Source organism: Pseudorca crassidens, chromosome 2, assembly GCF_039906515.1.
Source record: "Pseudorca crassidens isolate mPseCra1 chromosome 2, mPseCra1.hap1, whole genome shotgun sequence".
Taxonomy (NCBI): domain Eukaryota; kingdom Metazoa; phylum Chordata; class Mammalia; order Artiodactyla; family Delphinidae; genus Pseudorca; species Pseudorca crassidens.
This window is the reverse complement of record NC_090297.1, coordinates 79,880,702-79,908,397: the sequence shown is the minus strand read 5'-3', so window position 1 is coordinate 79,908,397 and position 27,696 is coordinate 79,880,702. Positions and strand designations below refer to the sequence as shown.

At 35.8% G+C, this 27,696-nt stretch overlaps 1 pseudogene; it reads right to left on the bottom strand.

The window, feature by feature from the left end:
• Nucleotides 1-9,201: 9,201 nt before the first annotated feature.
• Nucleotides 9,202-27,696, bottom strand: part of LOC137208971 (peptidyl-prolyl cis-trans isomerase G pseudogene) — a 33,921-nt pseudogene continuing 15,426 nt past the window's right edge.

Here is a 27,696-nt window from a genome sequence, read left to right as displayed (position 1 = left end):
ATAGTGCTGCAAGGAACATTGGGATGCCTGTGTCTTTTTGAATTATGGTTTTCTCAGGGTATATGCCCAGTAGTGGGATTGCTGGGTCATATAGTAATTCTATTTTTAGTTTTATAAAGAACCTGCATACTGTTCTCCACAGTGGCTGTTTCAATTTACATTCAAATCAACAGTGCAAGAGGGTTCCCTTTTCTCCACACCCTCTCCAGCATTTGTTGTTTGTAGATTTTCTGATGATGGCCATTCTTACTGGTGTGAGGTGATACCTCTTTGTAGTTTTGATTTGCATTTCTCTAATAATTAGTGATATTGAGCAAGTTTTCATGTGCCTCTTGGCCATCTGTATGTCTTCTTTGGAGAAATGTCTGTTTAGGTCTTGAGCCCATTTTTTGATTGGGTTGTTTGTTTTATTAATATTGAGCTGCATGAGCTGTTTATATAATTTGGAGATTAATCCTTTGTCTCTTGATTTGTTTGCAAATATTTTCTCCCATTCTGAGGGTTGTCTTTTCATCCTGTTTATAGTTTCCTTTGCATGCAAAAGGTTTTAAGTTTCATTAGGTCCCATTTGTTTATTTTTGTGTTTATTTCCATTACTCTAGGAGGTAGATCAAAAAAGATCTTGCTGTGATTTATGTCAAAGAGTGTTCTTCCATATTTTCCCCTAAGAGTTTTATAGTGTCCGATCTTACACTTAGGTCTTTAATCCATTTTGAGTTTATTTTTGTATATAGTATTAGGGAGTGTTCTAATTTCATTCTTCTACATGTAGCTGTCCAGTTTTCCCAGCACCACTTACTGAAGAGACTGCCTTTTCTCCATTATATATCCTTGCGTACTTTGTCATAGATTAGTTGACCATAGGTGTGTGGATTTATCTCTGGGCTTTCTGTTCTGTTCCACTGATCTATATTTCTGTTTTTGGGCCAGTACCATATTGTTTTGATTATGGTAGCTTTGTAGTATAGTCTGAAGTCAGCGAGTCTGATTCCTGCAGCTCTCTTTTTTTCCCTCAAGATTGCTCTGACTACTCAGGGTCCTTTGTGTCTCCATACAAATTTGAAGATTTTTTGTTCTATTTCTGTAAAAAAATGCCATTGGTAATTTGACAGGGATTGCATTGAATCTGTAGATTGCTTTGGATAGTATAGTCATTTTCACAATATTCATTCTTCCAATCCAAGAACATGGTATATTTCTCCATCTGTTTGTGTCATCTTTGATTTCTTTCCTCATTGTCTTGTAGTTTTCTGAGTACAGGTATTTCGTCTCCCTGGGTAGGTTTATTCCTAGTATTTTATTCTTTTTGTTGCAATGGTGAATGGGATTGTTTCCTTAATTTCTCTTTCTGATCTTTTGTTGTTAGTGTATAGGAATGCAAGAGATTTCTGTGCATTAATTTTATATCCTGCAACTTTACCAAATTCATTGATTAGCTGTAGTAGTTTTCTGGTGGCATCTTTAGGATTATCTATGTATTGTATCATGTCATCTGCAAACAGAGACAATTTTACTTCTTCTTTTCCAATTTGGATTCCTGTTATTTCTTTTTCTTCTCTGATTGCTGTGGCTAGGACTTCCAAAACTATGTTGAATAATAGTGGTGAGAGTGGACATCCTTGTCTTGTTCCTGATCTTAGAGGAAATGGTTTCAGTTTTTCACCATTGAGAATGATGGTTACTGTAAGTTTGTCATATATGGCCTTTATTATGTTGAGGTAGGTTCCCTCTATGCTCACTTTCTGGAGAGTTTTTATCATAAATGGGTGTTGAATTTTTTCAAAGGCTTTTTCTGTATCTATCGAGATGATCATATGGTTTTTATTCTTCAGTTTGTTAATATGGTGTATCACATTGATTGATTTGCATATATTGAAGGATCCTTGCATCCCTGGGATAAATCCCACTTGATCATGATGTACGATCCCTTTAATGTGTTGTTGGATTCTGTCTGCTAGTATTTTGTTGAGGATTTTTGTGTCTTTGTTCATCAGTGATATTGGTTTGTAATATTTTTTTTTGTAGTGTCTTTGTCTGGTTTTGGTATCAGGGTGATAGTGGCCTCATAGAACGAGTTTGGGAGTGTTCCTTCCTCTGCAATTTTTTGGAGGAGTTTGAGAAGGATGGGTGTTAGCTCTTCTTTAAATGTTTGATAGAATTCACCTGTGAAGCCATCTGGTCCTGGACTTTGGTTTGTTGGGTAATTTTTAATCCCAGTTTCAATTTCATTACTTGTGATTCATCTGTCCATATTTTCTGTTTCTTCCTTGTTCAGTCTTGGAAGGTTTTACCTTTCTAAGAATTTATCCATTTCTTCCAGGTTTTCCAGTTTATTGCCATAGAGTTGCTTGTAGTAGTCTCTTATGATGCTTTGTATTTCTGCAGTGTCCATTGTAACTTCTCCTTTTTCATTTCTAATTTTACTGATTTGAGTCCTCTCCCTCTTTTTCTTGATGAGTCTGGCTAAAGGTTTATCAGTTGTGTTTATCTTCTCAAGGAACCAGGTTTTAGTGTTATTGATCTTTGCTATTGTTGTCTTTGTTTCTATTTCATTTATTTCTTCTCTGGTCTTTATGATTTCTTTCCCTCTACTAACTTTGGGTTTTGTTTGTTCTTCTTTCTCTAGTTTCTTTAGGAGCAAAGTTAGATTGTTTATTTGAGATTTCCATGTTTCTTAAGGTAGGATTGTATTGCTATAAACTTCCCTCTTAGAACAGCTTTAGCTGAATCCCACAGGTTTTGTATCATCATGTGTTTGTTGTCATTTGTCTCTAGGTATTTTTTGATTTCCTCTTTGATTTCTTAAGTGATCTCTTGGTTATTTAGTAACATATTGTTTAGCCTCCATGTGTTTGTGTTTTTTTCCCTGTAATATACTTCTAATCTCATAGCGTTGTGGTCAGAAAAGATGCTTGATATGATTTCAGTTTTCTTAAATGTACCGAGGCTTGATTTGTGATCCAAGATGTGATCTATCCTGGAGAATGTTCCATGTGCACCTGAGAAGAAAGTGTAACCTGCTGTTTTGGGATGGAATGTCCTATAAATATCAATTAAACCTATCTGGTCTGTTGTGTCATTTAAAGCTTGTGTTTTCTTATTAGTTTTCTGTCTGGATGATCTGTCCATTGGTGTAAGTGAGGTGTTAAATTCCCCCACTATTATTGTTTTACTGTCAATTTCCTTTTTTATAGCTGTTAGCATTTGCCTTATGTATTGAGGTGCCTCTATGTTGGGTGCCTATATATTTATAATTGCTAGATCTTCTTCTTGGATTGATCCCTTGATCATTATGTAGTGTCCTTCCTTGTCTCTTGTAACATTATTTATTTTAAAGTCTATTTTATTTGATATGAGCTTTCTTTTGACTTCCATTTACATGGAAAATCTTTTTCCATTCCCTCACCTTCGGTCTGTATGTGTTCCTAGGTCTGAAGTGGGTCTCTTGTGGACAGCATATATATGGGCCTTGTTTTCGTATCCATTCAGCAAGCCTGTGTCTTTTGGTTAGAGCATTTAATCCATTCACATTTAAGGTAATTATCGATATGTATGTTCCTATTTTCATTTTCTTAATTGTTTTGGGTTGGTTTTTGCAGGTTCTTTTCTTCTCTTGTGTTTCCCACTTAGAGAAGTTCCTTTAGCATTTGCTGTAGAGCTGGTTTGGTGGTGCTGAATTTCTTAACTTTTGCTTGTCTGTAAAGGTTTAAATTTCTCTGTTGAATCTGAATGAGATCCTTGCTGGGTAGAGTAATCTTGGTTGTAGGTTCTTCCCTTTCATCACTTTAAATATATCGTGCCATTCCCTTCTGGCCTGTAGATTTTCTGATGAGAAATCAGCTGTTAACCTTATGAGAGTTCCCTTGTATGTTATTTGTTGTTTTTCCCTTGTTGCTTTTAATAATTTTTCTTTGTCTTTAATGTCAATTTGATTACTATGTGTCTTGGCTTGTTTCTCCTTGGGTTTATCCTGCCTTGGACTCTTTGCACTTCCTGGCCTTCAGTGGCTATTTCCTTTCCCTTGTTAGGGAAGTTTTCGACTATAACCTCTTCAAATATTTTCTCAGGGCCTTTCTCTCTCTCTTCTCCTTCTGGGACCCCTATAATGCAAATGTTGGTATGTTTAATATTGTCCCAGAGGTCTCTAAAGCTGTCTTCATGTCTTTTCATTCTTTTTTCTTTGTTCTTTATTGCCAGCAATGAATTCCACCATTCTGTCTTCCAGGTCACATATTCATTCTTCTGCCTCAGTTATTCTGCTGTTGATTCCTTCTGGTGTATTTTTCATTTCAGTTATTGAATTGTTCATCTCTGTTTGTTTGTTCTTTCATTCTTCTAGGTGTTTGTTCTTTCATTCTTCTAGGTCTTTGTTAAACATTTCTTGCATCTTCTCGATCTTTGCCTCCATTCTTTTTCTGAGGTCCTGCATCATCTTCACTATCATTATTCTGAATTCTTTTTCTAGAAGGTTGCCTTTCTCCACTTCATTTAATTATTTTTCTGGGGTTTTATCTTGTTCCTTCATCTGGTACATAGTCCTCTTCCTTTTCATTTTGTCTATCTTTCTGTGAATGTGGTTTTCGCTCCACAGGCTGCAGGATTATAGCTCTTCTTGCTTCTACTGTCTGCCTTCTGGTGGATGAGGCTATTTAAGAGGCTTGTGCAAGCTTCCTGATGTGAGGAACTGGGTAGTGGGTAGAGTTGGGTGTTGCTCTGGTGGGCAGAGCTCAGTAAAACTTTAATCCACTTGTCTGCTGATGGGTGGGGCTGGGTTCCCTCCCTGTTGGTTGTTTGGCCTGAGGCCACCCAGCACTGGAGGCTGTGGGCTCTTTGGTGGGGCTAATGGGGGACTCCAGGAGGGCTCATGCCAAGGAGTACTTCCCAGAACTTCTGCTGCCAGTGTCCTTGTCCCCAGGGTGAGCCACAGCCACCCCCACCTCTGAAGACCCTCCAACACTAGCAGGTAAGTCTGGTTCAGTCTCCTACGTGGTCACTGCTCCTTCCCCCTGGGTCCTGATGTGCACACTAATTTGTGTGTGTCCTCCATGAGTGGAGTCTCTGTTTCCCCCAGTCCTGTTGAAGTCCTGCAATCAAATCCCACTAGCCTTCAAAGCCTGATTCTCTGGGAATTCCTCCTCCTGTTGCCAGACCTCCAGGTTGGGAAGCCTGACGTGCAGCTCAGAACCTTCACTCCAGTGGGTAGACTTCTGTGGTATAATTGTTCTCCAGTTTGTGAGTCACCCACCCAGTGGTTATGGGATTTGATTTTATTGTGATTGCGCCCCTCCTACCATCTCACTGCGGCTTCTCCTTTGTTTTTGGATGTGGGGTATCTTTTTTGGTGAGTTCCAATGTCTTTCTATGGAAGATTGTTCAGCAGTTAGTTGTGATTCTGGTTCTCTCACAAGAGGGAGTGAGTGCACGTCCTTCTACTCTGCTATCATGAACCAATCTCAGCAATGTTTATTATCTAATTTATTCATAGTTACAGTGTGAAGTTGAAGCCACTTAAGATATTTTAGGAATTTTTCTTTAGATATAAAAGCCTTAGAGACAAGAGAAGCAAAGAAAAAGATGAGGTTGTTAGTTATTATTAGTAAATATTTATGAGGCATCATATGTATTAAACTTAGAACAAATCTAAGAGGCTTTGTCTCTGTTGAAAAATAAGAGCAACCAGCCCTTATTTTAGTCATCTTTACAATTGATGTTTCTTCATCTGAATCCATCATACTACAACCTTTAAAAGTTATTAAACATTATTAAAATGAAAAATTGGTACACTACAATCTGCTCATCTAGCATATATAGACTTTGATACTAAGGAAATAGCAATTTAGCTCAATAAGACTTATTGTGATCTGCTAAGTGAAAAGTACTGTGCTTGTTAATGCAAGGGACACCAATGATGAAAACACTGTTTTTGGTCTCATAGAGCTTACTTTACATTCTGGTAGAGAAATTAAGACCTATAATGAAGCAATAATAAAATAAAGAATACATTAGAGAAGTGGTTCTCAAGCTTCAGGGTGTGTTGGAATACTCTAGAGAGTATGTTTGAAAACAGATTGCTGGGCACCATACCCAGTTTCTGACTCAATAGGTCTGGAGTGGGGCCTGAGAATTTGCATTTCTAACAAATTCCCAAGTGATGCTGATGCTGCTGTTCCAGGGATCACACTTTGAGGATCACTGCAATAGAAATTTAAAGAACTATGGGAGTTCGTAAGAGGGAGAATATTATCCTGACTGTGGGGTCAGGGAAGCCTTTACAGAGAAGTTAAAATTTGAGCTGAGCCTTGAAAGATGAATAAGATTTTGATGGGAAAATACATGAGAAAAGGACATTGTAGGCAGAGGGGACAGCTTGAGCAAAGCTCCGAGGGAGGAAAGTATGTGGGGAATAATGAATAGATAATTCTAAACATAAGTTTATGTTGTAGGAGATGTTTGAACTGTACCTAAGGTCACTCTGTGGAGGACTTTAGATGTTAAAATAAGAAACCTGAGCTTTACTCAGCAAACTGATGTTTCCCAAACTTGCCTCATCATAAAAAACATATGGATAATATGTTAAGTGTACAAACTCCCAGACTTCATCTCAGAGCTACTGATTCAGAATCTCCAGTGGACAAAACTGGGAGTTCTGTAGTTTTAACAAGCACTCTACGTTATTCTTTATGATCAGGCCAATCTTAGAAACACTTGGGTAGATAATTTGCCATTTGTACAAGTGCTTACCTGAAAAATTATATGTATGTTAAATGTATTAATTCAAAATCCTGTTACGTATACTGATCACTTAAAGGAGTACAGTCACTGGGTATTCTTTCCATGAAGTGAATAATAACCCTAAGTTTTCCTATTTATTAGTTATGTTCTAAATATATTGGGTTTATTTATTCTTATAGAATGAACCATACAACAGAGCTTTCACAAAAATCTTTGTTGGGTTATATTTTTTCAGAAGTTTTTTTCAATTAAAAATGTCCTTAATTGGCTATATTTTTCTCGTCCATAATGTTAGCATAATGGCAGCTACCTCACAGGTATGGAGTGAGAATTTAATAAGCCACTGCATAGGAAGTTCTTAGTTTAAGGACTGATACATAGTATGTGCTCAATGAATGGTACCTGTTTGTGCTAAAAACAAAGTGTCCTTAATGGCACTTTAAATAACCCATTGGGAAGGGGTGAAATAATACAGTATTCAGTTGTCATATTTGAGTTGCATTAAATTGCATAGGACTTGAAAAATGAACTCTTGACTTCCACAGATTATCATCCATGGAAAAACATTAATCTTAGACCTCCCTCCTACATATACTTCCTCATGCTTTCAAATAGGTCCCCTCCACTCCCATTCCCTCCTTGCCAACACTCTTAGTTGGTTTATGGTCAGAGCATACAAATCTATTTTAATATTACCTTAAGTAAAATGTAATTATAAAATAAATCTTCGACATATTCTATTATAATACATTCTAAAGCCAAATCCAAATGATTGCTGGATTATTCACTCTTTTAGGTTTTGGCACAATTTACTTCTTAGTAGTTTATGGAGCATCCCTTACCAAGATCCCATTTCTTAAAAATGGGAACAACACAACAAGCACAGTAGAGAACCACTCTCTGAGGACCTCTAACCGAGGGGGAGAGCATTGGATAAATGGATAACATTTACGTTTGCATCCTAGATAATAACAGGTGTGTATAGAGAAGGCACCAGTGAGGAGGAAGTCAGGGCAAAGAGGAGTAAACTAAGCTAAGCTTAGAATTAAGCTAAGTAAGTAAGCTAGGAATTTAGTGTGAGTTTTGGTTAGTTAGTAGAACAAACAAAACAAAAAGGAAAATGCTGGTACTTCTTGTCTTTTGGCATTTCAACTCCTGGCTGCCAGTAGTTAAAGATCTTGCCACTCAAAGTCTGATCCAAAGACCAGTAACAAAGGAGATCCCTGGGAGTTGGTTAGAAGGTCTTAGGCCTCACTCCAGACCTTCTGAGTCAGAATCTGCATTTTAACAAGATCCTCGTGTGATTATGTGTCATGTTAAAGTGTGAGAAGCACTTGGAAAGGAAAAGGAAAGGAAAGGAAAGGAAAGGAAAGGGACGATATCAGACTTTTAAGAGAATCCCTTCCAGAAGACAAGTATAAAAGAGTAATGATGATTACTTGGTTTTCTGCACATATATTTCCTATTTTAAATGTAACATGGTGGTATAGCTATTGTTTAATGCCTTTCAGTATAGGTTGTTTCTTCACCAACTGTGTAAATTATCTTTATAATTCTCATACATCAACTGGGTATTTTGTTATGTAGCTTGAGAGGCACTTAGATGCTCTATAGAGTTTTGTTTTATTAACATAATAAAATCAGATAATTCAAAAGAGCAATCTTTGTCTTTCTTATTTTCACATTTCAATTCAGAAACCTTTCCCTAAACTAACACATGCCTTAAAAATCCCTACATACTTCAGCAAAACAAAATGAAACAAAATAATCCAAACCCTGTATAGCACTCTGAAAGATTTAGAAAAGTGTGCATAAACCTACAGTCACGAATTATATGTTGTAGCTATAAAATGTTTTATTAAAAGAGGAATTAAAATTCTGCTGACATTAGCATTTTGCCTAAAATACCTCCTTATGACAGTTAGATGGCTTCAATCCTTTAAAATTACACACACGGGATTTCCCTGGTGGTCCAGTGGTTAAGACTTTGCCTTCCAATGCAGGGGGTACGGGTTTGACCCCTGGTTGGGGAGCTAAGATCCCACATGCCTCACGGCCTAAAAACCAAAAATAAAACAGTAGCAATATTGTAACAAATTCAATAAAAACTTTGAAAGTGGTCCACATCAAAAAAAAAATCTTAAAACTACACACACGATAAAGTCACCTTTTTTTTTTTTTACTTTCCAAATTGATGTTTGGAAACTTAACCTTTTACCATTTAGAATTTTTTTAAAAGCTAATTTTACTGCAATATTTTTTTTATCATTTCAAGTTTATTAAAACTTTAGCAAGGCAAATTATCCAGGTTACAGATTATCAAATATCAATTCAACTAAGTCCACATTAAAAAGAAAAAAAAAGTCAAAAACCTAAAAACAGTGAAAAGATGAAAACAACATAAAGGAGATTCATCAGCAAGTCTCCAAACTTAAAAATTTAGACAAAATGGAAATTGATTTGCACAACTCACTGATCCACTTTTGTCTTCATTTGTCCTAGAGCTTGATTCAAATTTTTTATTTTTGTCACGTACATGGTCATTTTCTTGACCATTTGATTTTTGGTTTTCCGTTTCCACTGAGGTTCTGGTCTTCCCATGCTCCTGATTAGGAATCTGTTTTCAATTATAGGAGGATATCTTCTGGATGGACAATAGACTGGGGTCGTGCTTCAAGATTTTCAGCCTCATTTCACTAGATGCACTTTTCTTTCATTTTTCCTTTTTTGTGTTTTCAGGAATTTTTCCTATGTTTCTTTCTAAAAATTTCTCTTCAGAAGCACTTTCAGAATCAGAAGAGCACTGAGAATCTCTTCTGAGTCATGGGATGATGATGAGGATGGTGATGATGACTTATGCCTTTTCTTCATTTTAGTTTGGGAATTAGCTCTCTGCAACTGAATACATGCACCTCAGCAAATGGTTTGCTAGCTGCATCTGTTTTCTGATTTTCTCTCTCTCACAACTTCTTGACCAGAAATCACTTTCCCCAAAACAACATGATGCCCATCTAAATGAGGAGTTGGTTTCACTGTTAGGAAGATCTGTGAACTGTTTGTATCCTTTGTTTTCTTTGTTGGTCATTGATAAGAGAAATTCTCTCTTGTATTTAATAGCAAAACTCTCGTCCAAAATATCCTCCATTAATAGATTCCCCTCCTTCTCCATTTCCTTCACTGAAGTCACCACCTTAAACCATAAAATTTTTGACAACCCTGTGAAAAAGACAATTCTTAAAACATAATGGCTTCTGAGTTGATTTCTCTGTCCCCTTTTCACTGGCACAAAGACAATAAATGTTCTCCCATGTTTGGGGGCCCACATCAGAAAATAATTCAAAGACAACTCTTCCAGCAGGTTGATTATTAATGGTGATGTCAGAAAGAAAACATTGAGGGTGCCGAAGCTTTATCCCGATGGCTCCAATACTTCAATCTTTAAATAAAGAAAAATCAAGGAAAACTGATCCAAAAATCATTTGGTTCCTGCACCAGTGCACTTTCTTCTTCCTGGGGTCCTGTCCTTTAAAGTGTTTCAAATCTACCACTGCCAGAAAAGGCTCTGAAGCCTACTACTACAATCCTTTTTAATGACTAATTTGCTACAAGAGTTTTATTTAAAAAAATAATTTTTAAGCTTTTTTTATCTGATATAGTTTTTAAATAAGGGAAATAATTGAATGGTGCAATGGTACAATGAAAAAAATGTAAAGATTCTAACTCAAAATTTTGATTTGCAGAAGGGAAAACTGAGCCCCCCCAAATACTAAATTACTTGCCCATAATTTCTCAGCTAATAATTGGTAGAACCAGAACTGAGCCTAGGTTGGTTCCATACTTTTCCTACTTCAGTTCTAACATTAAGGGTTATATCTCATGCTCAGTTTTGTATAATGTTTTTTGTTTGTTTGGTAAACTTTTAATCTTTTGATTAGAAATGTAAAATGTACTTCACTCTCTTCTTCCTTAAATGTATTAAGAAATTCTTCTCTACCTGTGAACCATAATAACTCAATTCCAAACACAATGTTACTCATAGTTGTTGCTACACTTATATTTTTGAAATATTGTACACATATATTGTAGTATATGGTGTATATAGATTAGAATGCTCTTGCTATGCATTACTGTTTAAAAAAAGGCAAATATCTTATTGTTCTTTCATTCAATGTACTGATTAAACAATTGCTATACTATCTATTGTATCATGAACTAGTCCTAGAAAGATAAATATGACCACGCCATGTTTCAAAGGGCTCATAGATGATCCAGGTATCAGGGATCAAAATTCAACAAAAATATATGACCTTTCACATTATCAAGTTTTTTAAAAAATAAACATCATCACCATCAAATAATATTATCAAATGTCTCTGACTTCAAGGCTTTTCTAGACTCTACATAAGATTTATAGTGTCTGGACTTCTTAAGAAGGTAATATGGAGACATAGTCAAATTTTACAAAAAGGAAAGCTACACATTCTTTTGGATAGCAAATTATAAATAAAAAATGTGAAGCTAAAGGATGGAATAAATTCAGAGAGTAACAAGAGATCACTGAGGAACATTGACAAACAGGTTAAAGAAGGAGAAAAAAAGCAAGGAGAGAGTAAAGAAAAGAAGCATCCTCATCTGGCAGACTAGTGTTAGAATCATTATATGCATAAAATTTATGTAATTAATAACTATAAAGGAAATTATAAAATCAAATACTTAATAGTATATAAGGTAACCCATGTTTTTAACCAAAGACAAATATTTTAGTTGGGAGACTTTTTAATTCATTATGGAGAGTATTTAAAATGTAAGTTTAGATGAAAATGATAAAACATACATCCCTCCCTACTTCAGTGTATTCTGGTGTATTGAACTATCGTGTTTGTTTGTTTGGTTCGTTGATTTTGTTTGCTGTTGCCCCCTCATTGAAGCAACTAGACTATGAAGTAGATATTCCTCAAGGGAGATGTCAAATACTTGATTTTTTTAATTTCAAAAGTCAAGATCCAGACTTGAGATGAAAGAATTGGAAAAATACCTGATGAGTCAAAACCTTTTTCCCTGTCCCCAAGACTGAAGACTCTCTAGACTTGTAGAGAAGGAGAGAAGTCAGAGGAAAAGTAAAGATGCTAGGTACCTGAAAAAGGACCTGTGCTCAGCTTTCTCCTGGATTCATCTGAAGTAGGGTGTGGTAAGGTTTAGGGAATAATAGAACACTCATCTCTGCATAATTTTGGAGATTTAAGAGCAGAAAGAATGTCACTTTTCCTACTTCCTTTGAGAAGGTGATAAGACCCCACAGTCGATGGTTTGGGAGCAGTAGAGTAGCAATGGCAGTGTTGTATGTTAGAGTTGGAAAGGGGGACTGAGATAAGCTCACAGGTCCCTTTGTGCCCCAGGATAGCATGGGGCACAGCAGAAGCATTTTCTATGAGCCAGAGGCTAGAAGGGGATGGAGTAGGGCCTTTTAGTGCCCCATTCATTTTTCCACTCTCCCAACAGTCACAGAAGCTGATGTCCAACACAAGGAGGACACGGACATAAACTTTGTACATCAGGACCAGGATGTACACCTTACCAGATAGTAGCATAGAGAGAGGGTGACAACTGACAACAGGTAACAGCCCCCTGGAACATGGATGCAATCCCAATGTAAGGGGAGGGAAAACTTGAGTTGACTGTGATTGTTTTTCCAACATCTAGTGGAAGGGGGGCTTGAAAGAAAAATTAAAACTTAACATTTCTTGCATCCTTGAGCTAATGGACCGAGGTTTGTACCCACTATATTATTAATAGTGATAGATTTGTGCAAGGTCTCATTTCTTAATATTATTAGTAACAAACAATGTCTTCTTCAGATTCAATATGATCTATCAAAAACATTACAAAACACTAATCTCAATTGCTATAAAAATTCAGATCTGAATCTCAGGTGGATGCTCAAATGTTAAACATACTTCCTTTTTTTACTTCCTGCATAAGACCATTGGGCACATAGTACATGGATGGCATATTTAGCTTAATCCTTACAATAGTCCTATGAGGTAAATTCTCTTGTTATGTATATATTTTATACATGAGGAAGTTAAATAAATTGCAAGAGGTCAAAAAGCTTGAACTTTGTGCAATCCAAGAATCCTTTGTGTAAACATTATGCCATTCTGCTTAGAAATGAGTGAAACACTGACTAATCTTTATAGCCGCATAAAATTATCAAAATCCATGTTTTTCCTAATCTTTAGAGTTTCTGTGTTAGAGAATTTAAGGCAAATTCAAGAGGGCTCTTAGCCAAGACACCTCCTACATTCTCAGTGGCCAGTTTAACTCTAGTTTCCAGAGAAGCAAGACTGCTGTGACCTCCTCCCTGGAGAACCTGGTCATTGTGCTGGGCTGTTCCCCTTTGCAGGTCACCTGTCAACATTAGTAGACATCTCTTCTTCCCAACTGGCCCTGAGCCCTCAGGTCATTATTTTGTTTCTTGGTTCTCACACTTAAACTTCTGTACTTTAATCTGCTTTTTGTCCTGCCTCCTGATCCCTGGAGACTATTTGTTTGTCTTTCCTAGGTCAGTGACTTCATTTTGAAACCCAATATTTTGGAGAGAGAGAGAGAAAAAAAAAAAGATCCTGTGTTCAACAAAATTATTTTCGTAAAGACAGCTTGGTTTTGTCTGCTAGTGGTATGTCATAAAGCTTCTCTCTGCTGCCAGTGAAAACTAACTTTAAAAAGAAAGAGAAGAAACCCAGTTCTTTGTGACCTTTTCCAGGATCGAAGGACTTAAGTAACATCTGCTTGAAATATGACTCTCATCTTGCCACTTTCCCCCATAATAAATAGTTATATGTGACTTTTTTCCACATCTCTCATCTAGGAATATATTGTTTTGAAGAAAAGTTTGCAAGTTAAACACAGTCTTGCTGAGAGTATTTGATATCTATCTTATAAAAATATGATTGAATAAAGTTATTCTTAAAGTTCTATTTTTATCCTTAAATTAAAATTTAAAGAAAAGAAAGGGATTATCAGTTATTATTAGATTTTTATGTTAAAAATTATGAACTTTCAATATATAAATTTCAAGTTTTTCCCAATAGGCTTTATTACTTCCTCTGATTATCTTTTCATTTTCCTGTGCTGTCCATCAACCATGTCCTATCCTTCTGGGATATTCCTCAATTTCTGTTTGTGTTACAATGTCATATTTCTTTTATTTTAAATGATTTTAATTTCATTTTTAATATATAGTGAGAACACTGTAATAAATTCATTTCACTACTTTTCACTTTCAAAATAACTTTGTCTTTTGAAATTTTTGCCTCCTAAAATAAATCATTTTAGAGTCTTCATAGAAAGAAATATTCTCTTTTCTCTTTGAATTTTCTATACTTATAGAAAAGAGTTCCATATGTCCAAACACTTTTCTAAAGTAGGTGTGTTTAGAAAAATAGAGTCTTCAGTGTAATAAATATTTCTCCAGTTGGATATTTCATTTACAAAATTATGTAAAGCAATTTATGCTCTTATGTTAGAAGAAATAATTATCTTTCATTTTTCCTTCTTCATAATAAAAAGAGCTTTGCTGGATTTTTTTCTGATTATGAAAGTAGCATATGCATATTTACAGTGCCTATACTATGAAAATAGTTCAGCAATAGACTAGTACACAAACAACAGAGGCCTAAACAAACAGTACTAGGTGAAAAATGTTAAGGAATAGAATATGAAACTAAGTAAATTTAAAATATCTGAACAAGAAAATATATTTTATAAAAATATATGCAAACTAAAAAGATTTACATCAAATGCATTAGAATTGTTGTCAGTGGGGGGTGGTTTGGGTGATCTAAGTGGAAAATGTGGATAAAAGAAAAATTCAGATGATACAGAAATGTACAAAGAAGTTAAAATCACCCTCAATCCCACCACTTGATGATAATCACAGTTTGCATATTTTGGAATACAGTCATCCAGATACACACACTCAAACACACTTTAAAGTGGGATTATAATCTGTTTTTTAATCTTTATTTTCTTCTTCATTTAGCAATACAATATAAATGTTATACATAATAATTTTTCATGTAGTACAAGCATGGATGTACATAACATTTAATGATTACCCTACTGATACATATTTAGATCGTTTCCAGTTTTTTTAATAACTAGTATTACAATGAGCATTCTTAAGCATACATCTTTACCTATTTGCCTTTTAAATTATTGAAACAAATTGTTATCAAATTGCCCTCCAGAAACTCCATTTTTACATTCCCAATATGAAACTTTCTGATTCTTGTAGGAATCTAAAACTTTTGTAAAACAAACCAACAGAAACAAAGTTATCTCCATATTCCAGGTCACCGAAATGTCCAGATCTTAGCAATAGAGTAAATTTGCTCACAGAGTCCTTTCTGTTCTGTGGAAGATCAAAGACTACACAACATGTTAATGTCAGGGTGCAACCGACAATTTAGCACTGACTTCTGATCTAAACATCAGGAATCAAGTGAACTACAGCAAGAGAAAACAGCAAGGGATGCACCTAGAACTATCGCTCATGCCATTTGTATGTATTCATTTAAGTAGTACCTCAACGTTTTTGCACTTGTATATGTATCAGAATTCTGAAATTTAGAAAAAAAATTAAACCCTTTAATTACTAGGGGTGGGACTTTTGTTCTAAGTAACTATGAGTTTTCTATTTTTGAACCTGATTCCTAAAGTGCCTTTAAACTTTTCTTGAAGGTTCTGACTTCATTAGTAACCTTATGTCCCAAACAGTCCGGTGAGTTTTCTAACACAGCTTTCAAAGGAGACAGCAATTCTAGTGCCCCCTCCCGCAATGGGGGTAGCCTGGTGGGGTGCACGGAGCCAAGCTGGAGCCAGTCAGACGCTGGGTTTCCTGCAAAACCCCATGCTGCGGGACGGTAGGCTCCTCACTAAGGTCCTCTATCTCAGTTTCCTCAACTGTTACATGGACATAGGATATCCACTTGACTATCTCCAGTATCTAGAGCAAATATTTCAACAAACATCTGTGTAGTGACTTAACTCATGGTAACAATTAGGAATAACAAATGTGAAATGTCTGAAACCTAGCAAATATTCATTGAGCGGCAGCTATTGTCAATATTAGGATAAAGTATGGGGATGTTGTTGAAGGAGAGAAGCAGAGAGCAAAAAAATTCAGATAGTCCTGTCAGCAAGTGGGAGTCCCAGTTTAGGTGCTGGGGCCAGTGTGAGTCTAAAAATATGGGAATTCCTATCGACAGGTTAGAAAAAGAGAGGGAGTTGCTCTGAATTAGGCTCAGCATTCAGGGCTACCAACAGCTTCTCTGAATGGAAAGTACCCACGTGGCTTTTAACAGTGTGTGAATGTGAATAATCAACTCATCAAGGTAAAGTCCTTAAGCTTTTTCTACCCAGTTTCATTGCTACACCCAAACCACATTGCAGAAAGAATTACTAAATGCATGTTTTTTTAATGCTACTATGTGGCAGGAATTTAAGTTGATAATCTCTTTTCAAGGCACATCTTTATTAAAAGGGAATTATTCAAAGCCATCTGACTGGTAATTACTACATAAAGGCTAATTGACCTAATTAATCTAATATGGGTCAATGGCTTTATAATACCCAAAGAAGAGCATTTTCAAATGAGAAAAAAAGAAACTCCAAAAGGAATTTCTTTAAGTGAACATCCTTAAATTTAGTGAGTCTGATTTATTTCTTGCACACAGATGTTATATTGCTGCATATTATATTGCTGGAGTGGCTGAGCTGGGATAAAGAGAGATAGAGAGCCTAATTCTCTGAGGGTACTGAGGAATATTCTGTTCATCACTCAGGGGAAGGCACTATATAAATTACATTTAAACAATACTGCCTCTTTCTGATAACATAGCACTGAAAGAAGAATTCAACGTGACAAGAAGTCAAATTTACTATCATACTGTTTTGATTCTCTTGGTGATGTGATAAAGTGCATGCTGATACCTGCTTTTTATTTGATTAACTTTGGCTTCTCTGAATGCCACCTTGTCCCATTTGAAGTATTGACTGTAAAATATAAACCAGTACTGCTAATATCTGGGCCCCATGCTTGAGGAAAGAATGTATAATCCACACCTGTGGTAGACAAAATAAGGCCCTCACAGATGTCCATATTTTAATCCCCCACATCTGTGAATATGTCAGTAACATGGCAAAAGGGACTTTGCAGATGTGAAGTTAGGGATCTTGAGATGGACAGATTATCCTGGATTACCTGGGTGAGCCCATTCTGAAAGTGAAAGCCCACTTCCATTTACAAGTGTCCGTATAAATGAAAGAGGGAGGCAGGAGAGTCAGAGTCAGAGGAGATGTGACGGTGGAAGCAGAGCTCAGAAAGAGAAAGAGAGAGGGGGACAGATTTGAAGATACCACAGTGTAGCTTCTATGATGGAGAAAGGGGTCACAAGTCAAGGAATGCAGGTGGCCTCTAGAAGCTGGAAAAGGCAAGGATATGGATTCTCCCCTAGAACCTCCAGAGGGAATGCAGCCCTGGTTTTTAAAATCAAGTAACCTTGATTTTAGCCCAGTAGCCCAGTGAGACTGGGTTTTTTTTGTGGGGTTTTTTTTTTTTTGACCTCTGATCTCCAGAACTGTAACTAATAAATCTGTATTGTTTTAAGCCACTAAATTCATGATCATTTGTTACAGCAGCAATAGAATCTAATGTACCACCTTTTGCTTCATGGCACAGAACCACACGGATGTCATTTTAATTGAATCGAAATGACTTTCCCATGCCTGTAATCCAAAACAGGGAGGCCCTGCAGCAGAAGCTCACTTTGCTCCTGTTTATTTTCAGGAGAATTGGAGTGTTAGTGAGGGTTCCTAAGTATGGGAAGAAACCAGTGAGCTAATTTCCCTCTCCCAGGTTTTTAAAACCCAAAAATATTTTCTAAAAAACTATTCACAACTATACACAATGTCTTTGAATCAATTTGGCGCCTGTTCTGTACTCAAAATTAAACAAGAGTAAACCACTTGGAGGATGAGAATGTTCACAAAGCCTTTAGAAAGTGGTTAAGTGTTTTCACTGGGGTCACAAGCTTCAGCTACACCCTTGGGCTGATAGTGTAGGCTGGGAAGGAGTTTGGGGCAGCTGATCAAAATCTCGCTGGGGGCCAAGGAGTTGAAGTTTAACAGCCACTGTGCTAAGGCACACTTACATCACATTAAGGAACATTTGCATTAACGTATTATCCCGTTCTTACCATCCCTATTTTCAATGGAGGAAATTAAAGCTTGAGAAATGGCGCCATCTCCACATCGCCTACAGCTGACTCACGGTAGATTTTATGCACTCCAAGTGTGAGCTGTTAACAGCTACTCTACAGCCCTTCTCCACATCAGAAGCTCTATGGCTGACAGCCAAGGAAGTTTTCTGTATGACAGAGTCATGGCATATTTATTGTTTTCTTGATATTCTAAGTGCACTACCCCAGCAGATTCCTTAGAATGCAGGAAGGTTTTGCTAGAGGAAAAACATATATCACGTACAACACCAGGCAAAGTTCTACTGCCAAATGCAGTCAGAGAATGGGCTGATTGTGAGTGCAAGCCTGGCTGTCTCTGAGAAGTGTACTAGTTCTTACAGCCCCAATGGGAAAGTTTGCTAACTGATGTCATGATAGTGAGTCCATCAGAAGTAAAGCAAACAATGAAAATGATTAAGTGCACAATTTGATTCTGACTATTGCAGTGGTTCCACCAAGGAAGAAAAACTGGAGGTATCAAATGAGATCAATTGGATTGGACAATAAGCTTTCTGATGAGCATGGATGAAAGTTGAATGGGATGACATGTACCCAAGATTTGGAGTAGCTCGAGTCTTGGAGGAAGACTAATATTGGAACCAGACAAAAATAGTAAAGAAAATAAGAAATTCAGAGTGGGAAGAATTCTGAGAAGAGAACGGCCCCTGGCTTGAAAATAATTATGCTAGGTTGGCATGTAACAGCAATGAGGAAGCAGAACCCCTCCACCCCTTTGTACTACCTGTAAATATTTTTTCTGGTAAGAAGACTGCTCATCAGACTTGACTGGAAAGGGTGTTGATGAGTGTTGATAAGAAGGAATTGGAGCCCCAGTTTATTCAAGACTCCACATCTGAACCACTGCATTCCAAGGGAAGATAATATAGTATGTTGATTAGGAAAACAGGCTTCGAAGTCAGACCTAGAGTCCACTTTGTTTTCCTAGCAAGTTACTTAACAGATTTAAATTTCAGTTTCTTCACCTGTAAAATCGGGATAATGGTATATACCTCATAGGGCTAAGGGTGACAATTCAATGTAAGCCACTTTAACACAGCACCTGGCACATAATAAATGCTCAATGTACAGTAGCTATTCATTTTATCATTATTATTTTTATAGACTAAATAGTTGAAATGACATCAGAAATCTTTAAGAAATTGTAAAGAAATGTTGTGAATAAGTAAATAGTCAATAAAACTAGGACTAATTAAATTAAAGATAGTTTTAAAGAATTTCCAAAGTAAACAGTGATCTCTAGGAATAGTGTAGGTTCAGTAAGAATAAAGCCATATCAGTCTAAATGCATCTTGCTTTTTCTAAAGGGCTATATACTGGAAATCAGAGGAATTTTATAGACAGAGTATTGGGACTTCAGTATGACCAAGAATTCAAGATATCCTTATGAAAGAACTGTGGGCTGGTTGTATTAGGTAAGAGGATTTTTTTTTTTTTTTTTTGCGGTACGCAAGCATGTGGGATCTTCCTGGACCGGGGCACGAACCCGTGTCCCTGCATCAGCAGGCGGACTCTCAATCACTGCGCCACCAGGGAAACCCAGGTAAGAGGATTTTTAACTTGTTGAATAATACAAACAATGCTAGTTAAGAAATATTATAAATTCAGAGGAAGTTTTCCAGGAGGAATAAATTAGAGGTTGATCCCTCAGCCCTAAAATATTCAACATTTTCACTAATGACTTTTATGCTAATATCTGCAGCTTGGTGATCAATGAAAGAATGCTGGGTTACAAAATTAGAATTCAAAAAAAATTCTCATATGGCTGAAACAACAGACCAAATCAAACAATACAAAATTTGCCTACAAAAAAATCTAGTCTTTTACTTTAGTCCAATATTAAACTTTATAAGCAGAGTATGGGGTACATGTCTTAGCAGCTTGTATTTCTTATAAATAGGTTTTATTCAAAAGCATATTACAGTGCAAGGATTTGAAAAGAAATAGTGTGTGGTTGGTGGTAAACAACTTCTCTCCATCTCCACTGATGAGCCCTTCTCAGACTAATGTGTATATGCCTTACCTGGGGGTCTTGTTATAATGCCGATTCTGATTCAGTAGGTCTGGAGTGGAGCCCGAGATTCTCAGTTTCTAAGCTCTCAGGTGATGATGATGATGATGATGATGATGATGATAATGCTGACGGTGATGATGACCCAAATCCACAGTTTGAAAAGTAAGAGAGTAACAGATTTAAAATTGCAGTGGAATGGATACAGGGCAGCAGTGGTTCACCACACGGGTTGCTCACTAGAATCATCAAAATACTGACATCTGGGCCTGATCAAGACCAACTAAATGAGAATCTCTGGAGATGAGGCTTGAGCACCGACATGTTTTTCAGCTTTCCAGTGATTCTTATTCTCTAGATTGACTGGTTGATATATCTCAGAAGTTTTGTAACTAAGAAGCTTATTTTTTATAAAAAAAAAAATATATGTAACTAAGAAGTTATATATAACTAAGTTTTATACATATGTAAAACTAAGAAAGTTTGTAATTTATATATACATATATAAATTATAAAACTTCTTAGGTGTCACTATATATGTATGAGTTACATATACAATTAACATATAAATAATTTCTGGGGGCAAATTTCCATTAAAACTATATATGTAAATACCTGTATATATATATATATATATATATATATATATATATATATATACACACACACACACACACACACAGGTGTTAGAGGAGCTCCTAAATTACTCTGTACTATAGTTGTAAACATACTTGGCAAATCTAATTTATGGTTAAAAAATATGCCATTCCAATATTTGTAATAACCTGTAAGGGAGAAAAATCTGAAAAACAAAATAGATATATATGTATGTATAACTGAATCACTTAGCTGTACATCTGAAACTAACACAACATTGTAAATCAAGTATACTTCAATAAAAATAAAATAAAATAAAATGTCATTCCAAATGTGAAAACTTTCATGATAATATTAGACAATTGTTCTTGTCCTTCATTGTATTAAAAATAAACCAATGTATACCACCTTATACCTATTAGGATGGCTGCTATCTAAAAAAAAGAAAAAAAACAGAAAATAAGCCTTGTTGATAATGTGGAGAAAGTAGAACCCTTGTGCACTGTTGGTGGAAATGTAAAATGGTGCAGCCACTGTGAGAAACAGTATGGGAGGTCCTCAAAAATTAACCATAGAATTACCATGTGATCCAGCAATTCCGCTTCTGGGTATATAACCAAAATAATTGAGAGCAGGGTCTTGAAGAGATATATTCATACTCATAAATAGAATATATTTCCTATTTTCCTATTCATACAAATTATGGCATTATTCACAATAGCCAGAAGGTAGAAGGAACCCAGGTATTCATCAACCCATAAATGGATAACCAAAAATGATTTATAGATACAATGAAATATTATTAAGCTAAAAAGGAAGGAAACTATGACATATGTTGCAACATGAATGAACCTTGAGGACATTATGCAAACTGTAGTAAGCCAGACACAAAAGTATAAATACGGTATGATTCCACTTATATATCTAAAGTAGTCAAATTCATAGAGACAGAAGATAGGATGGTGGTTGCCAGGGGCTGGAGGGAGGAGAGGAATAAGACGTTATTGTTTAACGGGTACAGAGTTTCAGTGATGCAAAATGAAAAGAGTTATGCAAATGGATGCTGATAAAGGTTGTACAATAATGTGCATATTTAATACTACTGACCTGTACAATTTAAAATGGTTATGATAAATGTTATATGTATTTCACCACAATTTTTTAAAAAAGTAAACCAATGTAAAATCTTAAATATACCAAGAGCAACTTGTACCATAATGTTATATAGATACATAATAATATATTATTATTACCTGGTATTTTGTATCTTTTACAATTTTGTTACTGATAATAATATTGTGAGATGCACAGGACAGACATGATCTCTGTTTTAAAAATGGAAGAAACTGAGGCTCAGAGAGATGAGCTTAGAGCCCAGGACTCCTGACTCAAGGACCAGGTATCACTTCTTTCCAGCTCATCCCTGGCCACACTTTGGTCCTAGTGGCTGGAATTCTGGTGTGTGTGTGTGTGTGTGTGTGTGTGTGTGTGTGTGTGTGTGTGTGTATGAGATTTCAGTTATTAACATTAATATTGTGCTTGGATGTTTTTGCAGTTATAAACATCTCTGATAGGTTGATGTGGTAGAGGTGTTTGTCTCTTTGCCAAGCTGGTGACAATTTAATGATAGTATTGTCAACCAGTGTCTTCAATGATTATACACATTTATTAGACAGTATAATCATCTCTACTATGCCAGTTGCTCACACACCAGAAATGAAGCTCCAGGAATAGTCTATTATTCTGACAGGGATAATAGGTCATTATTACCAAATCAGCAGCACAGTGCTTTAAAAATAAATGACCCTGCTTCACATCAGTATTTTTTTTTCATAAATGCCTCAGGTTTGTCTTAGTATCTAAGAGCAGGAGAAAATTATCCCCTTAATATTCTTCTATTTTTTTTTGCATGTCTTAAGTGGTCTTAAATGGTAAATGGAACGTTTCTGTTGACCCCAATACAGAAGCCTGGGTGGTTTTACAGGAGCATTAATAGAAAATGGGTAGAATTCATCTTATATGCACACCAAATGCATATATAATCTTTTCCTTTTCCATCCAATTCTGTTGACAAATAAGGGTTAGCTAGGAAGATGGGAGTTGGAGGGGGAAAGGAGAAATACTAGGTACTTACTCCATGAATTAAGGTGAGTTTTTTTTTTCCAGTGATATATATCAGGAATAAAAATAATTTGGCACCTTACGTTTCTTTTTTTAGCATGTTTATTGGAGAATAATTGCTTTACAATGCTGTGTTAGTTTCTGTTTATAACATAGTGAATCAGCTATACATTTACATATATCCCCATATCTCCTCCCTCTTGCGTCTCCCTCCCACCCTCCCTATCCCACCCCTCTAGGTGGTCAAAAAGCATGGAGCTGATCTCCCTGTGCTATGTGGCTACTTCCCACTAGCTATCTATTTTACATTTGGTAGTGTATATGAGTCCCTGCCATTCTCTCACTTCGTCCCAGCTTACCCTTCTCCCTCCACATGTCCTCAAGTCCATTCTCTACGTCTGCATCTTTATTCCTGTCCTGCCCCTAGGTTCTTCATAACCTTTTTTTTTTTTTTTTTTTTTTAGATTCTGTATAAATGTGTTAGCATATGGTATTTGTTTTTCTCTTTCTGACTTACTTCACTCTGTATGACAGTCTCTAGGTCCATCCACCTCATTACAAATAACTCAATTTCGTTTCCTTTTATGGCTGAGTCATATTCCATTGTATATATGTGCCACATCTTCTTTATCCGTTCATCTGTCGATGGACACTTAGGTTGCTTCCATGTTCTGACTATTATAAATAGAGCTGCAATGAACATTGTGGTACATGACTCTTCTTGAATTATGGTTTTTGCAGGGTATATGCCCAGTAGTGGGATTGCTGGGTCATATGGTAGTTCTATTTTTAGGTGTTTTTTTTTTCTTTACCTTTCTCCCAAGCTTTTATTAAAATACTCATAAAGATTTTTAAAAAGACAAGACTGCACCAATTACTAAGACTGCACTTAGACCAATTACTAAGTATACAGAAACATGATATTCAAACATCATTAAAATGACAGAAATCTTTTAAGATCTGCTTCCCATCTCAGTCTAAATCAAGGATCTGGCATTGTCCTCAAGGAACTAACCACAAATAACTCAGTGCATGCCTAATAGCTTTCTTTGTGTTCTCTTTGTTGGTCCAGCTACTTGCTTTATAATTCTTCCTTACCTGAATGACATTATTAGCAATAGAAAACACACAAATATTACCGTAGGAATTAGCTAATTATTAAAAGTTGATTATCAGCTATATTTATCCTATAATTTAATTTCATCTGTTTTTTTGTAATTTTGCTTTTACATACAAAATTTACTACCAAATATGTATCTCTGGCTCCCTAATATATAAACGACTTGTGTAAGAAAAAACATTTGATGACGTACATAAAATCACAATCACAGTAATTGAACCATAGTTAACACTAATTCAGAACAAAGGAATTTATGCTCATTTATAAATGATTATATAAAAGAAGAGAAAATGCGTTAGGTAACAAAATGATATTAAATTTTTTATATGAACAAATTACATGAATCCCAAGTTCTTAAAAAAGTTTATGTTCTATTTTTAGTTTTTTAAGGAACCTCCATACTCTTCTCCATATTGGCTGTATCAATTTACATTCCTACCAACAGTGCAAGTGGGTTCCCTTTTCTCCACACCATCTCCAGCATTTATTGTTTGTAGATAAATTGAAGATGGCCATTCTGACTGGTGTGAGCTGATATCTCATTGCAGTTTTGATTTGCATTTCTCTAATGATTAGTGATGTGGAACATCCTTTCATGTGTTTGTTGGCAATTGGTATGTCTTCTTTGGAGAAATGTCTATTTAGGTCTTCTGCCCATTTTTAGATTAGGTTGTTTTTTTTTTTTATATTGAGCTGCATGAGCTGCTTGTAAATTGTGGAGATTAATCCTTTGTCATTTGCTTCATTTGCAAATATCTTCTCCCATTTTGAGTGTTGTCTTCTCATCTTGTTTACGGTTTCCTTTGCTGTGCAAAAGCTTTGAAGTTTCATTAGGTCCCATTTGTTTATTTTTGTTTTTATTTCCATTTCTCTAGGAGGTGGGTCAAAAAGGATCTTGCTGTGATTTATGTCACAGAGTGTTCTGCCTATGTTTTCCTCTAAGAATTTTACAGCATCTGCCCTTACATTTAGGTCTTTAATCCATTTTGAGTTTATTTTTGTGTATGGTGTTAGGGAGTGTTCTAATTTCATTCTTTTACATGTAGCTGTCCAGTTTTCCCAGCACCACTTATTGAAGAGAGTGTCTTTTCTATATTTTATATTCTTGCCTACTTTATCAAAGATAAGGTGACCATATGTGTGTGGGTTTATCTCTGGGCTTTCTAACCTGCTCCACTGATCTATATTTCTGTTTTTGTGCCAGTACCATACTGTCTTGATTACTGTAGCTTTGTAGTATAGTCTGAAGTCAGGGAGCCTGATTCCTCCAGCTCCATTTTTCTTTCTCAAGATTGCTTTGGCTATTCAGGGCCTTTTTTGTTTCCATACAACTTGTGAAATTTTTGGTTCTTGCTCTGTGAAAAATGCCATTGGTAGTTTGATAGGGATTGCATTGAATCTGTAGATTGCTTTGGGTAGTATAGTCATTTCCACAACGTTGATTCTTCCAATCCAAAAACATGGTATATCTCTCCATCTGTTTATATCATCTTTAATTTCTTCCCTCAGTGTCTTATAGTTTTCTGCGTGCAGGTCTTTTGTCTCCTTAGGTAGGTATATTTCTAGATATTTTATTCTTTTTGTTGCAATGGTAAATGGGAGTGTTTCCTTAATTTCTCTTTCAGATTTTTCATCAGTAGTGAATAGGAATGCAAGAGATTTCTGTGCATTAATTTTGTATCCTGCTACTTTACCAAATTCACTGATTAGCTCTAGTAATTTAGGATTCTCTATATATAGTATCATGTCATCTGCAAACAGTGACAGCTTTACTTATTCTTTTCCAATTTGGATTCCTTTTATTTCTTTTTCTTCTCTGATTGCTGTGGCTAAAACTTCCAAAACTATGTTGAATAATAGTGGTGAGAGTGGGCAACCGTGTCTTGTTCCTGATCTTAGAAATGGTTTCAGTTTTTCACCATTGAGAATGATGTTGGCTGTGGGTTTGTCATATATGGCCTTTATTACGTTGAGGAAAATTCTCTCTATGCCTACTTTCTGGAGGGTTTTTATCATAAATTCATATTGAGTTTTGTTGAAAGCTTTTTCTGCATCTATTGAGATGATCATATGGTTTTTATCCTTCAATTTGTTAATATGGTGTATCACGTTGATTGACTTGAGTATATTGAAGAATCCTTGCATTCCGGGGATAAACCCCAATTGATCATGGTGTATGATCCTTTTAATGTGCTGTTGGATTCTGTTTGCTAGTATTTTGTTGAGGATTCTTGCATCTCTGTTCATCGGTGATATTGGCCTGTAGTTTTCTTTCTCTGTGACATCTTTGTCTGGTTTTGGTATAAGGGTGATGGTGGCCTCGTAGAATGAGTTTGGGAGTGTTCCTCCCTCTGCTATATTTTGGAAGAGTTTGAGAAGGATAGGTGTTAGCTGTTCTCTAAATGTTTGATAGAATTCTCCTGTGAAGCCATCTGGTCCTGGGCTTTTGTTTGTTGGAAGAGTTTTAATCACAGTCTCAATTTCAGTGCTTGCGGCTGGTCTGTTTATATTTTCTGTTTCTTCCTGGTTCAGTTGGAAGTTGTGCTTTTCTAAGAATTTGTCCATGTCTTCCAGGTTGTCCATTTTGTTGGCATACAGTTGCTTGTAGTAATCTCTCATGATCCTTTGTATTTCTGCAGTATCAGTTGTTACTTCTCCTTTTTCATTTCTAATTCTATTGATCTGAGTCTTCTCCCTTTTTTTTTTTGATGAGTCTGGCTGATGGTTTATCAATTCTGTCTATTTTCTCAAAGAACCAGCTTTTAGTTTTATTGATCTTTGCTATTGTTTCCTTCATTTCTTTTTCTTTTATTTCTGATCTGATCTTTGTGATTTCTTTTCTTCTGCTAAATTTGGGCTTTTTTTCTTCTTCTTTCTCTAACTGCTTTAGGTGTAAGGTTAGGTTGTTTATTTGAGATGTTTCTTGTTTCTTGACGTAGGATTGTATTGCTATAAACTTCTCTCTTAGAACTGCTTTTGCTGCATCCCATAGGTTTTGGGTCATTGTGTTTTCATTGTCATTTGTTTCAAGGTATTTTTTGATTTCCGCTTTGATTTCTTCAGTGATCTCTTGGTTATTAAGTAGTGTATTTTTTAGCCTCCATGTGTTTGTATTTTTTCTGATTTTTTCTTATAATTGATATCTAGTCTCATAGCGTGTGGTCAGAAAATATACTTGATAAGATTTCAATTTTCTTAACCTTACTAAGGCTTGATTTGTGACCCAAGATATGATCTATCCTGGAGAATGTTCCATGAGCACTTGAGAAGAAAGTGTGTTCTGTTGTTTTTGCATGGAATGTCCTATACATATCAATTTAGTCCATCCTGTTTAATGTATCATTTAAAGCTTGTGTTTCCTTATTTATTTTCATTTTGGATGATCTGTCCATTGGTGAAAGTGGGGTGTTAAAGCCCTCTCCTATGATTGTGTTACTGTCGATTTCCCCTCTTATGGCTGTTATCATTTGCCTTATGTATTGAGGTGCTCCTATGTTGAGTGCATAAATATTTACAATTGTTATACCTTTTCTTGGATTGATCCCTTGATCATTATGTAGTGCCCTTCTTTGTCTCTTGTAATATTCTTTGTTTTAAAGTCTATTTTGTCTGATATGAGAACTGCTACTCCAGCTTTCTTTCGATTTCCATTTGCATGGAATATCTTTTTCTATCTTCTCACTTTCAGTCTGTATGTGTCCCTAGGTCTGAAGTAGGTCTCTTGTAGACAGCATATATATGGGTCTTGTTTTTGTATCCATTCAGCCAGTCTATGTCTTTTGGTTGAGGCATTTAAT